This window comes from Protopterus annectens, chromosome 12.part0 (assembly GCF_019279795.1).
Source record: "Protopterus annectens isolate FY-2018-M chromosome 12.part0, PAN1.0, whole genome shotgun sequence".
In the NCBI taxonomy this organism is placed as follows: domain Eukaryota; kingdom Metazoa; phylum Chordata; order Ceratodontiformes; family Protopteridae; genus Protopterus; species Protopterus annectens.
In genome coordinates this window covers 49,174,544-49,199,982 of record NC_056746.1, presented here as the reverse complement: position 1 = coordinate 49,199,982, position 25,439 = coordinate 49,174,544, and positions in this window count along the sequence as shown.

The window sequence follows — 25,439 nt, the reverse complement described above, 5'->3', positions numbered from 1 at the left end:
GGATGCTTCAAATTATTCCTGGGGGGCCCACATGGCAGGAAGATGCATTCAGGGCACCTGGTCCACAAACCAAATGCATCTACCTATCGATCAAAAAGAGATGCTAGCTGTTCAAAATGCCCTGATAGCCTTCAAGGACCTACTTCATCCTGGACAACTGATAGACAACACCACGGTCATGTGGTATATAAACAAGCAGGAGGGCACACATTCTTACCCCCTTTGCAGACTAGCCATGGCTTTGTGGGACACATCATTGACTTACCAAGTTCACCTGCAGGCACAATTCCTGCCAGGAATGGAAAATACTCTGGCAGATGAACTAAGCAGAAACCTCATGGATTCCCACGAGTGGCAGCTGGATCCACAAGTCTTCAGCATGATAACAAGGAAATGGGGATGCCTGGACATAGATTTGTTTGCCTCCCGTCGCAACTACCAACTAAAAAGATTCTGCACAAGGACTTATCACAGACAAGCATGGAAAATGGACGCCTTATCTTTCAACTGGAAAAACCTATCAGTATATGCCTTTCCTCCACTGCCTCTCCTCCCCAAGGTACTCCTAAAGGTCAGACAGGAGAAACCAAATGATACTGATTGCCCCAGACTGGCCCCGCCAGTACTGGTATCCAATCTTAATGAACTTGTCTCAATGCCCAGCCTGGACCTTACCTCAAATACCTCATCTACTGTCCCAGCAAAATCCGATCCTGGCAGCATGGTGGATAATGTCGCCATACAAAGCACACCTCTCAGTAAAGCTGTGATGGATGTCATTTTGGAAACCAGAAGGCCTAGTACTAGGAAATCTTATGCTGGAAAATGGAAGAGATTTTGTGCTTGGAACCAGGCACAAGGAACTGATACAGCTGTATAAAATATTCCTCAGATTTTGCAATACTTAACTGAGATGCTGGACAAAGGCTTATCTTTTTCATCAATTAAAATTCATGCCTCTGCCAATTTCAGCTCATTACAGTACAGGGCCACCAATCTTTTCTCATCCTTAATTAAGGCATTACCTCAGAGGAGCCACAAATTTAAGGCCTCCAAGGAGATCGCCACTACCTGCATGGGACCTCAATTATGTCTTGGAAAAACTCACCCTATCTCCATTTGAGCCAGCTGCTACTGCTGATATAAAGTTTTTTATCTTGGAAAACAGCTCTGCTCCTAGCAATAACTTCTGCAAGACGAGTGTCTGCTACAGGCACTCATGGCTCTGGAACCATTTATCATTTTTTATCCAGACAGGGTCTGAGGACAAACCCAACATTTATGCCTAAGGTGTGGTGTCCAGTGTGGCCCTTAACCAAACTATTCATTTGCCAACTTTTTATCCAAATCCACAGAACAAGGGGGAGACAGAGCAATTACTAGTGGCATATGCTGCAGGATCACAAGGAAAGACCCTCTCCAAGTAGACTATTTCAAAGTGGATAGGCCACTGCACTCGTTTCTGCTATTCACAACATGGCAAGCCAGTGCCCAAGGGCATTAGGCCACATTCAACCAGAGCTGCAGCCACTTCAGCAGCCTTTCTCAGGGGAGTACTAACTAAAGACATTTTAGAGGCTGCTACTTGGAGTTCAGTGCACACCTTTACAAAGCAGCATCATCTGCCACTTTACTCTAAATCCAGGGCAGGCTTTGCCACTGCAGTTCTGCAGGGCCTCAGCCACTCCTAATGCTGTTTAGCTCCAGCCTCCCAACCATAGCTTTGAGACTTTATCCAAATGTAATGACTGCAACAGTGAAACACGAAGAACATAGTACAGTTATGTGCACTTAACCATAAATGTAGATGTTGAGTGTATTCACTGTTGCAGTCCAGGTTACCCACCCACCATCCCCCTTATTTCTGCTGGAACTTATCGTTCCTTCTCTGATCTATACAACCTATGTGGTGTATTTGCTTGTAGATAAAGGTAAAGTTTATATTGGTGCATGTATGTTTGATTGATATATATATATATATACATTTTGGCTACCCTTTAGAGGGCACCTGACATCTGGGGCAAGAAAAACTGAAGAAAATGGCGTCTGCTGCATCTTTTATACCCCTGACGACCTGACGTCAGGGAAGAGGCGACCGCAACCGATGCAGGACCCAAGACTTTGGAAATCAGGCCGACTGAGGGCAACCTGCCAGCAGGATTACCCAAATGTAATGACTGCAACAGTGAATACACTCTAACATCTACATTTATGGTAAGTGTACACAACTGTACTTTCCATCATTTAAAAACTTGTGTAAATCCATCACGGGAATAATTTTAATAAATCCTTGTAAGCCATATATACATTTTTAATATGTTAATCATAAAGCTCTCTGAACCCAAATATAGAAATATATAAAGTGTAAAATATAAAATGGCTACAGCTTTGCTGCTGTCATCTTCAAAACTGCAGCAATTAACACGGTCTCATTAACCCTGGGGTGGGGGAGGTGCTGCTATGCCATTAAGCTCAAGCTGCCAGTATAGTTCCCTGTACTCCGTGGTCTCGGTTACCACCCCTGGAGGATTTTGGAATTATATCAGTAATACAGAACTTGAATTTGTCCAATGACCCACGTTTTTTCACTGTTTATATAATGTTGTTGGTACACCTTATGAAGATGTCACTTGTGTTCATATATTGTTTTTGAACATAATCTCCATTTTCCCAGTATAAAAACTTGGGAAGAGGCACACTTAGCCTAGTAGACTATACCTTTGATATGACTTGCCATCATGTAATTTCACAATGGTACTTTGGTCACCTCCCATTGTAATTTTGTTCCTCAAAAATAAAAGGGCAGTATTTACAATGACATTTCCTTGTGCCGCTACTTTTTTTTCTTTCTTTTCCCAGCATCTTTCAAGGTTGCTCTCCCACATTTCTTTTAAATTCTCCAACTGGACTTCTCCCATCCCATTTTCACTGATAAATTAGGAGGCCATGCTGTACAAGGCCAAAGTCATTGTTGCGACCGTTACTAGCCTTCGTACATTTGGTTCTAGCTGTTTTCTGACTTTGATAAATCTCACAGTTCAGAATGCTGCTTCCATCCTTGTCAGACGAGCATCTACCCAGCTAATCAGTCCTTTAGGAATAATGGTGTGGCTTATCAAGTGCCATTTCTTGTCATTGTCCCCCTTTATCTTGAGAATGTTTGACTTTATGTTCATCGTGCATACAGCTGCGGTCATAACAGATGGGTTTTCCTGCCATCAGGCGGGTCCTCGGTCGGCCGAATTCCAAAGTCTAGGTCCGGCGTCGGATGTTGTCGCTTCTTCCCTGACGTCAGTGCGACAGGGGTATAAAAGAACCAGCCAACACCGTTTTCTCCAGTCTCTTGCCGCGCGGTGCCCGAAGCAGAAGCAGTTCACAAGTGCCGGTCGGCCAGCTCCTGAGAAATACAAATATTTTTCAACAGAAGTCTTCTTGAAAGCTAAGTACCCCGTTGGGGAAACTTTTCTTGCCTCAGACCGATGTCAGACAAAGTTAATAATTGCATTTCATGTGGGAAGCAAATACCGCATAAGGATTTTCATTCCCTCTGCATTCCTTGCTTTGGCCCAGACCACGACGTCTCGGCCTGTCGTTTTTGTGCTACATTTAACAGACGCACTATTAAGCGTCTGGCGGAGTTCGCCCAACACTATTTTGGCAAAAAGTTTAATTACATTGTCGGATGCTCCGACTCCAGTTTTGAGTAAAAGACGCAAAGATAAGGACCGACATATGAGGTCTGCGACTTCTACCGACACCACGCTAAAGCCGACTACAGGTGCTCCGGTTCTCAGCGAGGTGCCTACGCAGCCCCTGACTACCGATGACACTTCATTGGCGGTGTCTTCTGTGCCCGAGGTCGCAGGCTCTTCGGCACACACCCCGACTACAGATACCGAAGCCACTCAGAGTTTAGATAGGCCTGCCACCTCTCAAGGTGTCTTCAGGCCTTCTTTTTCCATCAAGGCTTTTCACTAAGTCTAAAGCAGCCATGCATACTAAAAGACAAGCTCCACAGGGTCCCTCTCAAGGCCCTATGCCTAAAAAGCAGATGCTCAAAATGGCTGAAGATTTGATTACTCTTATCAGGGGTTCTCAACCCCCCCCCTGGACAAAAGGCCCAGAGTGGAGGAAGAATCCCCTTCCTCAGACCAGGCCTCCATTATTTCACAACATTCTGAAGACCAGGAACATTCATACTCCCCTTTTGAAGATTCTGATGCAGAGGAGTCCATTCCCTCTGTCTCCCCCCTGAGGATTACTCTCTTGGGGAAACCTTACATACCTTGAGGGAACACTTCCACTGGGAAGGCCAAGAGTACTCGGACTCCAAGAAAAGGCTTAGGGATTTCCTCTTGCTCCCTCAGCACAGGCCTCTGGCTATACCTCCTGTCTTAGACATACTAGATGTGTATTCGGAGGCCTGCCTCAACCCAGATTCTTTACCTCCAGCTCCAGTCAAGCCTGACAGGTATTACCGGGTTCCTGATTCACACCAGTTCCTATACAAAAGCCATGCGGCTGACCCAGAAACTATTTCACAGGGTCCCAAGGGAATTAAGGCCTCCACTGCTAAAAATCCATTACCTTCAGAAAGAGATTCCAGAGCTTTAGAAAGGTGGGGGAAAAAGGTATACACCTCGGCCACCTTAACCATGAGGGCATTAAACTTGTCAGTTCCATATGTTAAAGTACCAACAGTTTCTGTTATCACAGTTGAAAAGCAAAATGTCACAACCTGAACAACCAGACTTGAAGGAGTTGCAGGATTTGTTACATAGTGCAGAGCAAGTGGGTAAACATACCTTGCAATGTGGTTTTGATGCTTTAGAGGCCTCATGTAGAGCTGCTGTTACAGGATCAGTCATACGTAGACATGCTTGGCTCAAAGAGCAAACCTTACCAGATCATGTCAAAGCTAAATTAGTAGATGCACCTCTTCAAAAAGATGTATTGTTTGGTGTTAAAGCTGAGGAGGTATTAAAGAAAATGGAGGAAAAGGCAAAATCAATGCAAACAGTGGAAGATTTCCTACAGGTACAACCTCCACGTTTCAGTAGAAATTGGCCTTCAAAAAATTGGTCCTTTCCAGCCACGGACAGACCCCAAAGAGGTAGATACAGGTGCCCGAGGGGTAGAGGGCAATCTCAAGGATCGTTTAGAGGCAGACAATGGCAAGCACCTACACAGAGGTGGTGAGGATAGTTCACAGCCATTCAGAAAGCAGAACCAATGACTTTCCCCTTTGCATGCCAAGCAAGGCTCAAATGGCAGCACCTTTAGGCGGAAAACTGGTATTTTCAAAAAATTGTCATATTGTCACAAGACAAATGGATCCTGGACATTATAGACAGAGGCTACAGCTTCCACTTTCACACCCTTCCAAAAATGAGAGATGCCAAACCCTGCCACACAATCAAAGGGCAGAGGCACAAAAACAAATTTCAGATGATCTGGACATGAAAGCTATTCAAGAGGTACCTGCACAAGAACAGGGTCAAGGTTTTTATTCCAGACTATTCCTGGTATCAAGGAAGGGCAAAGATTGGAGACCTATTTTGGACCTATCCATCCTAAACACATTTTTACTCGTGCCAAAATTCAAGATGCTCACATTACAGCAGCTTCTTCCCATGCTGGGCAAGGAGTCTTGGCTGGTAACATTGGACCTCAAGGAGGTCTACCTGCATGTCCCAATCAGACAAGATTGCAGAAGATACCTCAGATTTCTTGCAGATTCAACCCATTATCAATTCTCTGCATTGCCCTTTGGCTTATCTACTGCGCCCAGAATATTCACAAAATGCCTGGCATCAGTAATTGCCTACTGCAGATGTCAAGGGATACAAATATACCCATATTTGGATGACTGCCTGATCCAAGCGGACAGCAAGCACATACTTCTGAAACATCTGGCATTTGTAATAATGTTGTTGAACTCTCTGGGATACACTGTCAACAAAAAGAAATCAAGGCTAATACCCTCTCAAACAATTTTCCTGGGTGCCAGCTTGAATACAGATACCCAGATGGCCTACCTCACGCCAGAGAAACAAGGGCAACTAACTCAATACTTCAGAAAACTGGCAACTTTCACCAGGCTGACTGCAAGGAAAATCCTGCAGGCTCTGGGATTCATGGCATCTTGCATCCTGCTAATCCCATGTGCAAAGCTGCATGAGGAAACTTCAATGGTACCTAAAAAACCTATGGTCTCAACACAGCCACAGTTTGGAAACAATGATACCACTGATTCCATATCTTCAAAAGGAATTTCTGTGGTGGGCTCAAGCATGCCAAAGAAACACAGGTCTCCCATTCTGCAAGCCTCAAGCAAATCAAGTCATCACAACAGATGCCTCGGACTACGCCTGGGGGGGGGGGGGCGTACATGACAGATCGGTGCATTCAGGGCAAATGGTCCCAAAAAGAAAAGCACCTACTACACATCAATCAAAAGGAAATGCTAGCAGTAATAAATGCTATTATGGCTTTCAAAGACCTACTGCATCCAGGCCAGCTATTGATAAGGACAGACAACACCACAGTTATGTGGTACATAAACAAACAGGGAGGAACCCATTCATACCCCCTATGCAGGCTAGCCATGTCTCTTTGGAACATGGCTCTGTAACTACAAATCTAACTTCAAGCACAGTACCTGCCAGGCAAGGAAAACACGCTGGCAGACAACCTAAGCAGAAATATGACAGACCCACACGAATGGAAGTTGCATCCAAGTTTTTACAAAAATAATTCAAGCATGGGGAAGGCCAGACATAGATCTCTTTGCCTCCCACAGAAATCACCAATTGACAAAATTCTGCTCAAGGACCTTTCATCCACAGGCCTGGAAAGTGGATGCTCTCTTTCAGTTGGACAACAAGGACAGTTTATGCCTTTCCACCTCTTCCTCTGCTGCCCAAAGTTCTATTAAAAACCAGAGCAGACAGACCAAAGATGATTCTCATTGCTCCAGACTGGCCAAGACAACACTGGTACCAACTCCTGAGGAGCCTGACTCATTCCCCACCATGGATCCTGCCTCTAATGCCTCTTCTACTGACTCAGCACAACTTCAAAACTCTTCACAGTCAGCTGAAAACATTCAATCTAGCCGCATGGAAGATTCCTTAAATTCACAACAGACACTACTCTCCAAGGAGGTGCAGGATGTCATTTTGGAGGACAGAAGGTCTTCTACTAGAAAAGCCTACTCCGCAAAATGGAAACAGTTTTGTGCCTGGAATCAGAAAAAGGGTCAGAATCCTGGAATACTGAATTTACCTCAAATATTACAGTACCTAGCTGAGATGCTAAGCAGTGGACTTTCATTCTCCTCCATCAAAATCCATGCCTCAGCCATTTCTGCAGAATACAACACTGATCCTCCTTTATTCTCTCACCCCCTCTTAAGACAGTTTCTCAGAGGGGCTAAGAATATAAAACCCCCCAGGAAACAACCAGTACCTGCTTGGGACCTCAATTTCATTCTAGAAAATCTGACCTTGAATCCTTTTGAGCCAGCTGCTTCAACAGAACTGCAATATTTGTCCTGGAAAACAGCCTTCCTTCTGGCTATCACCTCAGCTCACAGGGGTTTCAGAACTACAAGCCCTCATGGCTGTGCAGCCTTTCATCATTTTCCATCAGGACAGAGTTTCCTTACGAACCAATCCTTCCTTTATGCCAAAGGTAGTATCCAGGGTAGCCTTGAATCAGGCTATCCACTTACCTACCTTTTACCCTAATCCTCAAAACAAAGGGGAGAGACTATTACATTCCTTGGACATTCACAGACAACTACATTATTATTTGGACATTACAAAGCCTTTCAGAAAATCAGAGCAACTCTGTGTCCTATGCTACAGGAGCTCAAGGAAAACCTATTTCCAAACAGACAATCTCAAAATGGATAGCCCACTGCATACGCTTTTGTTACTCTTTTCATGGTAAAACTGTACCTGCAGGCATCAGGTCTCACTCCACAAGGGCCACAGCTACCTCTGCAGCTTTCCTCAGGGGGGTTCCTACCAAAGATATTTTGGAAGCAGCCACTTGGAGTTCTGTACATACTTTCTCCAAGCACTATCACCTACCGTTATACTCCAAATCTAGAGCAGGCTTTGCCACTGCAGTCTTGCAGGGCATCCTGGCTCCTCCTATTTCCACCTAGTGCCTACCACCCCTTTTTTAGCTTTGGGATTCTACCCATCTGTTATGACTGCAGCTGTATGCATGATGAACATAGTACAGTTTTGTACCTACCATAAATGTAGATGTTTGAGTGCTAATACAGCTGCAGTCCAGGTTTCCCCCTCCCTCCTTCCCCACTTGGGACAGGCCTAATGACTAACACCTCCTCATACAACCTGATTGGGGTATTCTTTTATGGTGTATTTGCTTGCAACTACTGTTTTTTGATTATATTGCATTTTTACATAAATTTATGTATTGCCTTCCTTCTGGGGACACCTGACATCTGGGGCAAGAAAAACTGAAGAAAATGGCGTCTGCTGGTTCTTTTATACCCCTGTTACACTGACGTCAGGGAAGAAGTGACGATATCCGACGCCGGACCTAGACTTTGGAATTCGGCCGACCGAGGACCCGCCTGACAGCAGGAAAACCCATCTGTTATGACTGCAGCTGTATTAGCACTCGAACATCTACATTTATGGTAGGTACAAAACTACTTTTCTTAAACCGTACACTCCAACCAAATAGACTCAAGTGGACCCTTCTCTTTCTAGCTGCAGGTAAAACAGGGACCCTTTTTCAACCCTTGTCCCAGTCAGATTCTCAAGTTTTTGATTCCTGATGCTCTCTTCCATATCGCTGCAGTATTCATCACCTCTTCCATATCGCTGCAGTATTCATCACCTCTTCCATATCGCTGCAGTATTCATCACCTCTTCCATATCGCTGCAGTATTCATCACCTCTTCCATATCGCTGCAGTATTCATCACCTCTTCCATATCGCTGCAGTATTCATCACCTCTAGGATCTTTTGCCAAAGATAGCCCAACATCTGGTCAGTATGCCAAAACCTTTTACTCTAGGGAATGTTGTACGTCAGACATGCTTTCCCTGCAAGCGTAGGGCATAAGAGATATTTACGTTCCCATTTCAGTACTTTGTTACTGCCAGTCTGAGTGCTGCTGTTGTATGCTCGACTGAATGCCTTTCACTTTGCTAGTTATTCTGAGCCTACGTCTTTCAGATGAGTACCCTTTTTTCTTTTCTTGTTCAGTGGGTTACGTTTCCAAGAAAGGGAAATGTCATTCTGGGAGTCAGATTCCCCATAAAGACCACCACGGTAGGTGCTTGTTTTACTTAGGTGTGTATCACAACCACACTCATTGTTCCATCTGTCAGACTTTTGTACCCAAGACTTTACGTAGCTGCCTTTCTTAATTTTCCATTTACCTAGAAAACTGATGTCTCAAGCTTTTGACTCTAGGTACTATGGCAGAATCTGCTCTCCCTGAGATAGTTGCTCAAAAAGGCAGCCAGGAAGTTTGACATTGAAGCCTCCTCGGGGGGAGGGGGGTTAGTCCTTTTCTCCTTCAGGCCTGTACCTCTAAGAGGGCTAGGGACATGGAATCTTTGGACCGGGATTCTGAGTTTGGAGGCTGTCTTCTTAGCCTGTTCCTCTCATCTGCCTTCACCTTTAGACTGAGTTTGGGAGTAGGTATCTCAGTCCTGATTTCCTTTGAGGAGCTTTCCTTTTGATCCTGCTTATGATAGAGCATTTGAAAGTGGAATTGCTTTTGTCCGACATCCAGAAAAGGTATTAAGAGTTGTTATAAATGGGCTGTCTTGAACTTTTAGCTGTTCCTTGTGTTGGTTGCTCTATTGGATTCCTCCTGTATTGCTTCCCTAATGCATTATTTTTGACCTCCCGCTACCAAGAAACCTAATGGGGGACTATAAGGAGCCGGATGCCTGCATGTTGTACAACTGCCGTTCATGTGATCCTGTGGAGATTTTTTTTTTTGAGCCAAGGCTTAGCTGCCTTGGCTGTTCAAAAAAGCAAAACACTACACCAAAAACAAAAGAAATGGTGAACACATTGAAAAGGCCACGAAGTTTTAATTTCAAGGATTAAGCACTTTCGGCCTTGAAACAAAGGCTTTCAGAATAAACTACTCCCATTCACATCATCATTAAATACTACAGTTGTAAACGTCCAATGAAAACCCTTCCAATAATAGTTATACACACACTAATACGTGGAAAAAAATATATTGGGAAGATTGTTTCTGATGTCTCTTGAGGGTGAAGCCTCAGCTTCCCCTTGCTCATTTCCATTTCTCAGGTTGTCTGTGACTGTATTAATTGCATCTGATGTGTCATCTTGGGCTGCTGCTCAGTGGGGCACTATTATTCCTGGCTTCACGCCTTTTAATTTCTCCAAGTCTTTTTGGTTTCTAATACTATGACTGGAATGGACCCCATTCCTAAGTCAAAGTATGATTAACTCTTACACTGCAATGGAGCTCAGGAAATTTGGTATTTAACTTCTAGGGGGCGGAGCCAGAGTCTTGACAGAATCAAATTGTCTCATTCCAAACAAATGTACATATATTTGGACCGATAGTGGTTACGAAAAAAAATTTAGAAATGGCAAACTCTTCAGCACAAACTATAGTGGTAGTATTCTTTCAGTTTTAGATATTAAACTGAATTTTATAATTCCCAGAATAACTCTGTTAAATTTGTAATGTTTTGTAAACAACTTAAGTATCTCTGCAACCATTTAGGTTGCACACACAGTCAGCATTTTATTCCTCTAGCTGGAAGCATTCGTATGAGGCTAAGGTGATCTCTCTGTATTACTTGGTTGTTGATGTTTAGAAAAATGTGAAAATTATAGAAATGTCATAAAAACAGTTAATATCTATCTGCCCTAGACAGTAGTAGTGTGGAGTTGAATTTCTCATTGTGTAAGATTTAAGATGAAATCTTTTAAAAACTTGCATAGCATTTTCAGAATTATTGATGCAAAATATGAACAAGCAATATTCGACTCCTAGAGGCGTCAGTAGGAGTTAACTGCAGATGTACCTGGAGGCGTCGGTCAGATGTAATGAGTTAGTTTGTGAAATTAGTATTGTTTCGATCTTTGATATTAGCCAGAAGTGCTTATTTGCAGCACCCGCAATGTACCCAGTAATGACTCCTGCAATTTGTATGGAGTTGCATCTATCCGGTAATTTGTTCAAGTTGCTCCTACTACTGTTACTGTCTCTCTCTCTCCCACATTGCCCTAGATGTTAAGTTGTCAATCTCGCCTTCATTCTTGCCGGATGGGTTCGGAGCCGATCCTCTGCTCTGACTCTGCCTATACTAAAGCTCGAGAGCTGTTTTTACCAGCTCAAGGATATGCTATGTCCCTTAATGCTAGGCGTCATATACCCAGATCTCGTTTGCCGCTTCAGCTACGAGGTTGCATTTTCACCGGCTCCAGGTCATATTTAAAATTTTTTATAATTAGTTTTCGATTGATATTTTTTCCCTAGATTTTTTCTGGTAGTGTTAGTAGTCTCCCGACTAGTCTTCCTTTATTAGTAGTTTTCCTACTATTTTCCACCCTTAAGGTGGTTAGGCCTTATCTCCCCCTTTTTATAGTAGTTTTGTACAGTAGGTTTATACAGGTTCCTTTAGTAGGTGTGTGTGTGGAATTTTGTTGTTATAGTAACTTTAAGAGCGTATGTCAAGTGTTGTTTGTATACTTGTTTAGACTTTGTCCCGTTCCTGTGATACCATGTCTAAGGATACCAAGATATCAGGATTCAAGAAGTGTGACTCGTGCTGTCAGAAGATGTCTCTGACGGTCACACTTGTGTGTATTGTTTGGGTCCTCTGCACCTGCAGGACTCTTGTTCCATCTGTCATGCTTTTAGCCCAAGAGTCCTGCAGGAGCGCAGAAATAAGCTCATCTTAAGAGGCTTATTGAAGCCCGAAGGTTCTCCTACCAAGCCTCTGTCAGGAAAACCTAAGCCTGCCAAACTGTCGGCTCCATGTCCAGAGCCGGCGCCGAGCAGATCTTCTGCCTCATCGGTTCCGGCCAGAACCGATACATCGAGGCCTCAGTCGGCTCCGACCTTGACGTCGGAGCCGTCTCCAAGCCGAAAGCTCTCCTGATCTCCTTCATTGGAGTCGGGCAGGTCGGCTCCGAAGTCCCCTTTGCTTTCGGAGCGGAGCCATAGGTCTCACTTCTCTAGATCTTCCAGGCTTTCGGACCACGATCTCGAGAGGATAGTCGGTAGGCTTTTGAAGTCGCAGGCGCTCGCCCAGGTATTGCACAGCCCATCTCAACAGACAGCGGCTTCCCCAACACCTGCTCCAGTTCCTCCTCCGACTATTCCTTCGAGCTCGGAGCTGGAGGCCGTCGGGGTTGGTACCATGGGGGCGTCGGAACCGTTTCCACCCTTGTCGGTTCCTTCGTCAGCTCCAATCCCTTCATTATCTCCGTCCTTGGAGGGATACGGGCGTCGGGACTCCCTCATCGGTTCCGAGGGGGCGAGTGGCATCGGACCCTTGTCCGACCCCGTTCTCCCGCAGGTGAGCTCGGCCCGGACATCGGCCTTGGAGCCGTCCCTCTGTGCCAGGAGGAGCTCTCCTCTCTGCCTGATAGGGGCTCCTTTGAGGTCATGATGAGCGTGCTGGCTCCTATACCGGTGCCACGGTCGGCCCAATCGGCTCCTCCTTCCATGGTGCCTGCTTCGGCCTCTGCCTACCTTCCCGAACCTAAGCGTGGAAAACCAACGCTCCAGGCTGCCCCATTGGGTGTATCCTCCTCTTCTGAGGCCTCCCCTGATCCTGCGGGGGAGCCTCCTCTGAAGAGGGCATGCAAGAGGAAGCATGTGGACTCCCCAGAGTCAGTGACATCTGACACCAACCTGGAGGATTCGGAAGGGTCCCCCTCTGAGGATGTCTCATTTTCTGACATCCTAGAGATCCTTAAACAGAGGGGGAACTGGTCTGCCCTCAACCCTTCCGAGGACGAGTCTGTGTACCTGGACGCGTTCGGTTCTCGCCCTACCACCTCTTGGGTGTCTCCGCCTTTTGACCCACTCATGGAGGTGGTGGCTCGGAAGGTGTGGACGGCTCCGGATACTATAGAGCCAACTCCCCGGAGGCCCACAATTTATTACAGCCCCTTCGGACAAGCAGTTTCTCACTAAGGGCATCCCCGTTGATGCCATGGTGGTGGCGGCCACTAAGGAGGAGTTGGCTGACCCTTCAGTTCCTGTCCATCCTCCTAATAAGGAATCTAGGACTATGGATAGGTACGGCAAGCGGATGTTTTCTTCAGCGACCTTTGCCATGCGTTCGCTGAATTATTTGTGCCATTTCACCTGTCTTCAGAGAGACCTTCTCAAAGAACTAGGTGATACCTTACAGGACCCATCAGCTGTGGGGTCTCAGGAAAAGATCAGCTCCCAGCTAGGGACCCTGAACTCTATTGTAAACTCCTCCATGCGGCTCATTTCCTATGCCGCCGATGGAGCGAGTAGGGCTGCAGGCACGGGTGTTGCTCTAAGGAGACGCGCCTGGATGCAGCTTTGCAACTTTGCCGACCCCTTCAAGGCGTCTTTCACTAACACCCCCTTTAACGGTTCTGCCTTGTTTGGACCTCAAGAGAAGGATACTTTGACCAGGTGCGAGCAGGAAGGCAAGACTCTCTCTCTGCTGTAGGAGTCCGTTTTTCTACCCCTTCTAGACCATACCCTAAGGGTCAGAAGGGTGGAAAAATGTGGTTCCGCAAACCTCAGGGAGTACTGCCTGATGCACGTGGTGAGCTTCCCTCCAGAGGCAGAGGAGGGAACAATAATAGATGCCACCCAATGGGCGGGGTCCACAGAATCAGGGTAGCAGAGAATCTTTTTCTGGCAAACCCTTTCAGCACCCCTGAGGAGCTGCCAGACTGTCCACCTTTGGAAGGCAGTCTGGGGAAGACTATCACTGTACCCAGAAGCCTGGCATTCCCTTACACAAGACAAATGGGTACGGTCGATCATATCCGAGGGCTACAAAATTCCCTTTACTCACACCCCACAACAGCCAAAAGGGCCCCTTCCAGACGTTCCACCCGGTCTGAAGGATCTAGCAGCACTAGAAATGTCAAAGCTGCTAAGAAAAAGGGCCATCCAGCCAGTCCCAGCAGACCAACAAGGATCCGGGATCTACTCCAAATTTTTTTTGGTACCAAAAAAGACAGGGGACTGGAGACCTATTTTGGATCTCAGCAGGCTGAACAAGTCTGTGCAAAGAACGAAATTCAGGATGGTCACGCTACAGTCCATTCTACCCTTTCTCGGTCAGGACAATTGGATGTGCTCTATAGACCTTCAGAATGCGTACTACCATATCAAGATGAACAGGCGCTCCAGAAGGTTTCTCCGCTTCCGGCTGGGAGCCAGTCACTACTAGTTCAGAGCACTGCCCTTTGGCCTCACCACAGCCCCCAGGGTGTTTACCAAATGCATGACAGTGGTTGCAGCTCACCTGAGATGACAAGGATTCCAGATGTTTCCATATTTAGACGACTGGCTCCTTACTTGCCACCACCAGGCATTGACTACTCCAATCCAGAGATTACGCTGTACAAATGTGCAACGCGTTTGGTATCTCTCTAAATTTCGAAAAGTCTGCATTGTCGCCTTGTCAGTCTATTACCTTCATAGGCGCCATCTTAAACACAGTGGAGCTCTCCGCAAAACTACCCATACAGAGTTTCAGACATTTGCAACCATGTTCAGATTCTATTACAGGAGACCAGAGTCCAAGCCAGATTTGTACTAAAAATGCTTGGTCTCATGGCAGCAGCAATCAATTTACTCCCCCTAGTGCGTTTTCATATGCTGATCCTGCAGTGGATGCTATTTTCCCAGTGGTCCTTTCAGCAGCTCCCCATGTCACACACCATTCTAATCACTCAGTCATGCAAAAGACACCTTTCTTGGTGGACGGTCTCACCTCAAGTGCTCCAGGGCAGACCTGTGGTCCTTCCTCCTCCTCCTTCTGTTGCCACTGTGACAACGGATGCCTCCCTGATCGGGTGGGGGGGATTTTCGGGGCAGGACAGTCCAGGGCACATGGCAACCCTTCGAATACCACTTGCACATAAATGTCTTGGAAATGAGAGCGGTACTTTTAGTGTTGCAGGCCCTTCAGGACTCTGCCAACCGGGACTATTGCAATTCAAACAGACAATATGTCTGTAGTGTGGTACATCAACAAGCAGGGCAGAACCAGATCCTACCCCCTATGTCGAGAAGCACTCAGACTTTGGCAATGGGCGATCTCTTCTTAGTGGTTTCTGGTAGCAACGCATATTCCCGGGAAGTCCAACGTCATAGCGGACAGACTGAGCAGAGCCATTCTCATGCCTCACGAGTGGTCTCTCAACCAGACAGTAGCGGAAAGAATTTTCAGAAGGTAGTGTCAGCCTTGCTGTGACCTTTTTGCGACGCCTCTAAACAGCAAGTGCTCAGACTTCTTCACCCTCTTCCCTCTCCCAGGTCTACCACCCAGAGATGCTCTAGTTCACGATTGGCCCCGGGGTCTTCTGTTTGCATTCCCCCCCCTTTCCCTTGATTACTCAATCCAGAAAGCAACTGCCTTGTGAGCCAGGATGATCCTCATTGCCCCTTACTGGCCTTGACAAATTTGGTTTCCGTTCCTGCAACGCCATCTAGTGGAGCAGCCCTGGCATCTGGACCCAGTGCCAGATGATCTGACCCATCAATCAGGCGGGCTGCATCAGTCCCTTCGATCTCTCAACCTCACAGCTTGGTTACTCCACTTCCAACCCTAGCCAGGCTTCCCCTTGTCTCTCAACCAGTTTGCGATATCATCCTCGCTTCTCACAAGTCTACTACCAGAAAGACTTATACTAGCAAATGGAAGCATTTCTCTGGGCAGGGGAAAAGCACGTGGACCCCTTTACGGCTCCTGTCCAGACAGTTCTAGAGTTTCTAGCAGAGCTCTTTCGATTGGGCTCCTCCTCAGCTACCATCAGAGTTCAACTGGCAGCTATTGCAAATTTCCACGTTGGCTTGTCAGAGACCAGCATCATGTCCCACAAACTTTGCAAAGCCTTTTTAAAAGGAACCCTTTTACTTAGGCCCCCGGTTAAGGACCCTCCCCCACCATGGGACTTAAATTTGGTACTGTCTTCCTTAATTCTTTCCCCATTTGAGCCGGCGGTTTCTTGTTCGTTGAAGCTGCTCTCGTGGAAAACACTCTTCTTAGTAGCCATCACCTCAGCAAGAAGGGTCTCGGAACTTCAAGCCCTTTGCATTCGCCCTCCTTATCTTGTTTTTCTCAAAGACAAAGTGTCACTTAGGACTAATCTGTCCTTTTTACCCAAAATAATCTCAGAGAAGAATCTGAATCAGACCATAGATCTTCCAGTCTTCTTCCCAAATTACACCAATAGAGCTGAACGAAAGTTACATTGTTTGGACGTTCACCATCAATTACGCTTCTACCTGGATTGAACTAAGCAAATGAGAAAATCAAACCAGCTCTTCCTGTCTTATGCGGAGGGGAAGCAAGGCCAACCAGTCTCTAAGGTAACTTTGTCCAGGTGGTTGTCCTGTCTTATGTTGGTCTATCAGTTGAGGAACAGGGAACTTCCTACTAAGCCTAGAGCCCATTCAACCAGAGCTTTAGCTTCTTCAATAGCGTTTCAAGCAAGATTACCAATGGATTCCATTTGCGCAGCGGCCACTTGGGCCTCTCCCCCATACCTTCATTTCTCATTACAAGCTCGATATGGCCTCCAGAAGTCGGGCTGATTTTGGTTCCACGGTACTCAAGAGTTTGTTCCATTGAGCCACCCAGGATTTAGGTGCTAGGGATGCTGTCCCATCCAGCAAGAATGAAGGCAAGATTGACAACTTAACATTGAGAAGTTATGTTCTTACCATAACGTTCCATGTTAGTTGTCTTCTCGCCTTCTTTCTTGCGTCCCACCCTCCATCCCCCTAGCCTGGGAGATCTAGAGTACCTTGTGAGAATTTTTTGCCACCTCAGTTATTTCCCCAGCTAGCTCCCTTGCTCCCTCTCTTGGAGCCTTGGATATTATTCCTTCAGATGGGTCCGGAGCCGCTGAGCAGGCACCGGCTTCTGAGGGTGTATTCAGACCCAAACATTTTTACATCAAACCAACTTCAGCTTCAAAGGCAAAGACTAAAGCACCTTCCAAAGCAAAGAAACAAACTCTAGAGCCATGTGGTCAGGCCTCTATGCCCCAAAAAACAGATGCTCAAAATGGCCGAAGACTTGATTACCTTGATCAGGGGTTCCCATCCCCCTCCTGATAAGAGGCCTAGGCAAGAGAGAGACTATGAATCCTTCAGATCAGGTTTCCATTTCTTCTGATTCCTCTTCTGATCAGGAATATTCTCTTCCCCCCTGTGAGGATTCTAATGCTGAAGAAATCTATACCTTCAGCTTCTCCTCCAGAGGAAACCTTACATACCATGAGGGAGCATTTCCACTGGGAGAGCCAAGATTTTTCAGAATCTAAAGAGGCTCGGATTTCCTTTTACTACCTCAACACAAGCCACTAGCCATCCCACCTTTGTTAGACATTGTTGACTCCTTAGCTCCAGCTCCTGTTGAGCCTGACCGATATTACAGGGTTCCTGACTCATAAATTCCTTTTTAAAAACCCTGCTGCAGACCCAGAAACTATTTCTCAGGGTCCTAAAGGAGTTAAGGCTTCTGCTGTAAAAAAACCTACCCCCTCTGACAGAGATTCTAGGGCACTGGATAGATGGGGGGAAAAAAGGTTTACACATCTGCTACATTGGCTATAAGGGCCTTAAACTGTTTCATATGCTCAAATATCCGCAACATCTTATGGCATTGCTTAAACAGAAAATGTTAAACTTTGTGCAGAAAACAAGGAAATGCAGGATTTATTGCATGCAGCTGAACAAGTTGGAAAGCATACTTTGCAATGTGGTTTTGATTCTTTAAAGGCCTCCTGTAGGGCCGCAGTCACAGGTTCTGTAATTAGGAGGCATGCTTGGTTAAAGGAACAAAATCTGCCTGATCATATTAAAGTTAAATTATTAGATGCACCTTTACAGCATGATACTTTGTTTGGTGCTAAGGCAGAAGAGATGTTGAAGAAAATGGCGGACAAAGCTAAATCTATGCAAAGTCAAAGATTTATTTACACGTACAGCCACCTGGGTTTAGTAGACACTGGCCAACAAAGAATTGGTCCTTTCCCATGTCAAACATACCTCAAAGGGGCAGATCCAGACACCCTAGAGGCAGATCCCAGGTGCAAGGTTCATACCACCCAAAGCAAAGGTGGGGCTTCTACCTCCAAAGTTGAAGACCAATCACAACCGTACAGGAAACAGTCCCAATGACTTCCCCCTGCCTGCACCAAGCGCTTATCTCCTGGCAGCACCCTTAGTGGGAAAATTAGCACTTTTTTTCTCAAAATTGGCACTTTATAACCCAGGACAAGTGGGTCCTAAATATGTCACAAGGCTACAAGTTCCATTTCCATACCCTGCCAAAGGCAAACGGCTGGCCAGATCTGCCAAAAAAATCAATGGGCAGAGGCACAAAAACAAGTCTCATCCCTCATGGACATGGGAGCCATTCAACAAGTACCAGAGCAAGAGCAGGGGCAAGGATTTTACTCGACTGTTCTTGGTACCCAGAAAGGACATGGCCTGGAGGCCAGTACTGGACCTATCTATTTTGAACACATTCCTGGATATACCAAAATTCAAGATGTTGACTTTCAAGCAGCTTCTGCCTATGCTGGGCAAGAACGCTTGGCTTGTGACTTTAGACCTAAAAGAGGCATACCTGCATGTCCCAATCAGACAAATATGCAGTAGATACCTCAGGTTCAAGGCTGGCTGAATGCATTACCAAATGTTCTTCGTGTTTCACTGTTGCAGTCATTACACTTGGGTTATCCTGCTGGCAGGTTGCCCTCAGTCAGCCTGAATTCCAAAGTCTTGGGTCCCGTGTCGGTTGCTGTCGCCTCTTCCCGGACGTCAGGTCGTCAGGGGTATAAAAGATGCAGCAGACACCATTTTCTTTAGTCTTTCTTGCCGTGCCATGCCCGAAGCAGAAGCTGTTCAAGAGCTGGTCAGTCGACTCCTGTGATTTTCATGTTCGAGTTTCAGATCTGAAGTCTTCTTTAAAAGCTAAGTACCCCACTGGGGAAACTTTTTTTTCTTGCTCCAGACTGATGTCAGAAAAAGTTAATTGTATTTCTTGTGGGAAGCAAATACCTCATAAGGACTTTCATTCTTACTGTATTCCTTGCCTAGTCCCTGACCACGACGTTTCTAGTTGTCGGTTTTGTGCTAGATTTAACCAATGCACTAAAGCTTTGGTACGATTTTGCATTAAGCTGTTTTGGGCGAAGATTTAATTGTACAATGTCGGATAGCCATCCGACTACCGGAGTTCACAAAAAACGCAAAGAAAAAGACAGGCAACCGATGTCCAAAACTGACTCAGCTTCTCCTATGCAAGTCGCCGGTTCTCAGTGAGGTGCTTTCGCAGCCCCTGACGCCCACTACTTTAGAGTTGCAGGCTGCTACCGACTCCCACATGTAGTCGGCCAGGCCACTGAAAACACAAGGTATTGGAGCCTCGGAAATTATTCCCACAGATGGGTCCGGAGCTGCTGAACAGGCATCTGCTTCTGAGGGTGTATTCAGATCTAAACAATTATATATTAAACCGACTTCAAAGGCAAAGACTAAAACTCCTTTAAAGGCAAAGAAACAAGTACACCAGCCACATGGACAGGCCTCCATGCACAAAAAAACAGTTGCTCAAAATGGCCGAAGACTTAATTACTTTGATCAGGGGTTCCCATCCCCCTCCTGATAAGAGGCCTAGGCAAGAGACAGACTATGAATCTTCGGATCAGGTTTCCATTTCTTCTGATTCCTCTTCTGATCAGTAATATTTTCTTCCCCCCTATGAGGATTCTGACGCTGACAAATCAATTCCTTCAGCTTCTCCTGAGGACGACTCTTGGGGAAACCTTGCATACCATGAGGGAGCACTTCCACTGGGAGAGCCAAGATTTTTCAGAATCTATGGGGGCTCAGAGACTTCCTTTTATTACCTCAACACAGGCTTCTAGCTATTCCACCTGTTAGACATTGTAGGCGATGTGTTCTCAGAGTCTAGTCTGACCCCTGACTCCTTACCTCCAGCTCCTGTTAAGCCAGGCAGATACTGCAGAGTCCCTGACTCTCATAAATTTCTTTTCAAAAACCCTACTACAGACCCAGAAACTATTTCTCAGGGTCCCAAAGGGGTCAAGGCTTCCACTGCAAAAAACCCGACTCCCTCTAACAGGGATTCAAGGGCACTGGATAGATGGGGAAAAAAGGTTTACACATCTGCTACCTTAGCTATAAGGGCCTTAAATTGCCAGTTTCATATGCTCAAATATCAGCAATATATCATGACCCTGCTTAAACAGAAAATGATGGCAAATTCTGAATGTGCAGAAAACAAAGAAATGCAGGATTTATTGCATGCAGCTGAACAAGTTGGAAAGCATACTTTGCAATGTGGTTTTGATTCTCTGGAGGCCTCCTGCAGGGCCGCTGTTATGGGTTCCGTCATTAGGAGGCATGCTTTGTTAAAGGAACAAATTCTGCCTGCAAAATTATTAGATGCTCCATTACAGCATGATACCTTGTTTGGTGTTAAGGCAGAAGAGGTGTTAAAGAAATGGAGGAGAAAGCTAAATCTATGCAAACGGTCAAGGATTTCTTACAGGTACAGCCACCTAGATTTAGCAGACACGGGCCTACAAAAGAAATGGTCCTTTCCAGTCTCAGACCTCAAAGGGGCAGATCCAGATGCCCTAGAGGCATATCACATCCACAAGGTTCCTACAGGTCTAAGCAATGGGGTGCTTCTACCTCCAAAGGTGGAGAAGACAAATCACAACCATATACGAAACAGTCCCAATGACTTCCCCCTGCCTGCACCAAGCACTTATCTTCTGGCAGCACCCTTAGGGAGAAAACTAGCACTATTTTCTCAAAATTGGCACATTATAACACAGGACAAATGGGTTCTAGACAGTGTCACAAGGTACAAGTTTAACTTCCATACCCTGCCAAGGGCAAAAGGTTGGCCAGACCTGCCAAAAAAACAATGGGCAGAGGCTCAAAAACAAGTCGCAGCTCTCCGCGACATGAGGGCTATTCAACATGTGCCACAGCAAGAGCAGGAAAAAGGATTTTACTCACTGTCCTTGGTACCCAGAAAGGACAACGCATGGAGACCAATACTGGACCTATCTAGTCTAAACACTTTCCTGAATATACTAAAATTCAAGATGTTGACCTTGCAGCAGCTTCTGCCCATTCTGGGCAGCAAGGCTTGGCTCGTGACTTTAGACCTAAAAGAGGCATACCTGCATGTCTCAATCAGACAGTCATGCAGAAGATACCTCAGATTCAAGGCTGGCTCAAAGTATTACCAATTCTCTGTACTGCCCTTTGTTTTATCTACTGCGCCCAGGGTCTTCACAAAGTGCCTGGACCAGTAATTGCTTACTGCAGACAGAGGAATACAAATATATCCTTACTTGGACGACTGCCTCATACAAGCAGAGAACAAGGCCATTCTACTACAGCATCTGACATTTGTGGAAAGACTTTTAACATGCATAGGGTACACACAGTCAACAAAAAGATCAAAATTAGTACCCTCTCAAGAGATAATATTCCTGGGAGCAAGCTTAAATAGAACTACCCAGATGGCTTATCTCACTCCAGACAAAGGCAACTGACTACCTATTTCAAGGAAATGGCAACAAAGGCCCAGTTACCTGCAAGAAAAATTCTGCAGGCTTTGAGCTTCATGGCGTCATGCATCTTACTAATACCATATGCAAGACTGCATATGAGGAAAATTCAATGGTACCTAAGAAGTGTCTGGAAATGATTACTCTCATTCCCTGCCTGCAACAGGAATTTCGATGGTGGGCAAAGGCTTGTCACCAAAACAAGGGACAGTCATTCTCACTACCCCCAGCCAGGCAGAGCTTAACGGATGCATCAAATTATGCCTGGGGGGCCCACATGGCAGGAAGAGGCATTCAGGGCACCTGGTCCATAAACCAAAAGCATCTACATATCCATCAAAAAGAGATACTAGCTGTTTAAAATGTCCTGACAGCCTTCAAGGACCTACTTCATCCGGGACAACTACTGATATTCAATACCACTGTCATGTGGTACATAAACAAGCAGGGGGACGCTCATTCTTTTCCCCTTTGCAGACTAGCCATGGCTTTGAGATGCAGCATTGACTTACCAAGTTCATCTGCAGGCACAATTCCTGCCAGGAAAGGAAAACACTCTGGCAGACTAAGCAGAAACCTCATGGATACCCACAATTGGCACCTGGATCCACAAGTCTTCAGCATGATAAAGAAATGGGGACGCCCTGACATAGATCTATTTGCCTCCCCTCACAACAATCAACTAAAAAGATTCTGCACAAGGACCTATCCTAGACAAGCTTGGAAAGTGGATGCCTTATCTTTCAACTGGACAAAAACCTATCAGTATATGCCTTTCCTCCACTGCCTCTCCTCCCCAATGTACTCCTAAAGGTCAGGAGAAACCAAAAATGATTGATTGCCCCAGATTGGCCACGCCAGTACTGGTATCCGAGCTTACGGAACTTGTCCCAATGTCCAGCCTGGACCTTGCCTCACACCTCATCTACTGTCCCAGCAAAACAATCCGATTCTACACAGCCAACTCAGGACTCTAAACCTGGCAGCTTGGTGGATAATGTAGCCATACAAAAAACACACCTTTCAGTAAAGCTGTGATGGATGTCATTTTAGAAGCCAGAAGTCCTAGTACTCGAAAATCCTATGCTGGGAAATGGAAGAGAGTTTGTGCCTGGAACCAAGCTCAAGGAACTGATGCAGCTGTCCCAAATATTCCTCAGATTTTGCAATACTTAATTGAGATGCTGGACAAAGGCCTATCTTTTTCATCAGTTAAAATCCATGCCTCTGCCATTTCGGCTCATTACAATACAGAGCCACCACTCTTTTCTCATCCTTTATTAAGGCAGTACCTCAGAGGAGCCAAAAACTTAAGGCCTCCAAGGAGAACGCCAGTACCTGCATGGGACCTCAATTATGTCTTGGAAAAACTCACCTTACCTCCTTTTGAGCCAGCTGCTACTGCGAATATAAAATTCTTATCTTGGGAAACAGCTCTGCTCCTAGCAATAACTTCTGCAAGACTAGTTTCAGAGCTACAGGTTCTCATGGCTGTGGAACCCTTTATCATTTTTTTTATCCAGATAGGGTCTCTCTGAGAACAAACCCTACATTTATGCCTAAGGTGGTATCCAGTGTAGCCCTTAACCAAACTATTCATTTGCCAACTTTTTATCCAAATCCACAGAACATGGGGGAGAAAATTCTGCATTCTTTGGACGTACACAGACAACTTAGATTCTACTTGGACAAAACTAAAGTTTTCAGAAAGAACAATTACTAGTGGCATATGCCGCAGCATCACAAGGAAATGCTATCTCCAAGCAGACTATTTCAAAGTGGAAAGGTCACTGCATTCATTTCCGCTACTCACAGCATGGCAAACCAGTGCCTAAGGGCATTAGGCCACATTCAACCAGAGCTGCAGCCACTGTTGCAGCCTTTCTCAGGGGAGTACCAACCAAAGACATTTTAGAGGCTGCTACTTGGTGTTCAGTGCATACCTTTACAAAACATTACAATCTGCCTCTTTACTCTAAATCTAGGGCAGGCTTTGTCACTGCAGTTCTGCAGGGCCTCATAGCTGCTCCTAATGCTGTTTAGCTCCAGCCTCCCAACCATAGCTTTGGGACTCAAGTGCAATGACTGCAACAGTGAAACACAAACATAGTACAGTTGTGTACACTTACCATAAATGTAGATGTTCGAGTATATTCACTGTTGCAGTCCAGGTTACCCACCCGCCATCCCCCTTACTTTTGCTGGAACTTCTTTACTTCTCTAATCTATACAACCTAGGTGGTGTATTTGCTTATAGATAAAGGTAAAGCTTATTTTGGTGCATGTATGTTTTATTTACATATTTTTAGCCTACCCTTTTGGGGGCACCTGACATCTGGGGCAAGAAAAACTAAAGAAGATGGCGTTGGCTGCATCTTTTTATACCCCTGACGTTCGGGAAGAGGTGACAGCAACCGACGCAGGACCCAAGACTTTGGAATTCAGGCCGACTGCGGGCAACCTTCCAGCAGGATATCCCAAGTGTAATGACTGCAACAGTGAATACACTCTAACATCTACATTTATGGTAAGTGTACACAACTGTACTTTCTCTGCACTGCCCTTTGGCTTATCTACTGTGCCCAGGGTCTTTACCAAGTGCCTGGCACCAGTAATTGCATTCTGCAGACAGAGGAATACAAATATATCCTTACTTGGACAACTGTCTAATTCAAGCAGAGAACAAGGACATTCTTCTACAGCATCTGGCGTTTGTGAAAAGACTTCTAACATACCTGGGGTACGCAGTCAATGAAAATAAATCAAAACTAGTACCCTCTCATAATATTCCTGGGTGCAAGCTTAAGTACAACTGCCTAGATTGCTTATCTCATGCCAGACAAAGGCAACTGACTACCTATTTCAAAATGTTGGCAACAAAGGCCCAGTTATCTGCAAGAAAAATTCTGGAGGCTTTGGGCTTTATGGCATCCTGCATCCTACTAATTCCATGTGCAAGACTGCATATGAGGAAACTTCAATGGTACCTAAAAAGTGTTTGGACTCAACATTGCCACAGCCTGGAAACTGATTACTCTCATTCCCTGCCTGCAACAAGAGTTTGGTGGGCAAAGGCTTGTCACCAAAACAAGGGACAGCCATTCACATTACCCCCAGCCAGGCAGACACTAACAACGGATGCATCAGATTATGCCTGGGGGGGCCCACATGGCAGGAAGATGCATTCAGGGTACTTGGACCTCAAACCAAATGCCATCTACATATCAAGCAAAAAGAGATGCTAGCAGTTCAAAATGCCCTGACAGCCTTCAATAACCTACTTCATCCAGGACAGCTACTGATAGACAACACCACGGTCATGTGGTATATAAACAAGCAGGAGGGCACACATTCTTACCCCCCTTTGCAGACTAGCCATGACATTGTGGGACACCGCATTGACTTGCCAAGTACATCTGCAGTCTCAATTCCTGCCAGGAAGGAAAAATATTCTGGCAGACGAACTATGCAGAAACGTCATGGATCCCCACGAGTGGCACCTGGATCCACAAGTCTTCAGCATAACAAAGAAATGGGGATGCCTGAACATAGATCTATTTGCCTCCCCTCACAACAACCAACTAAAAAGAT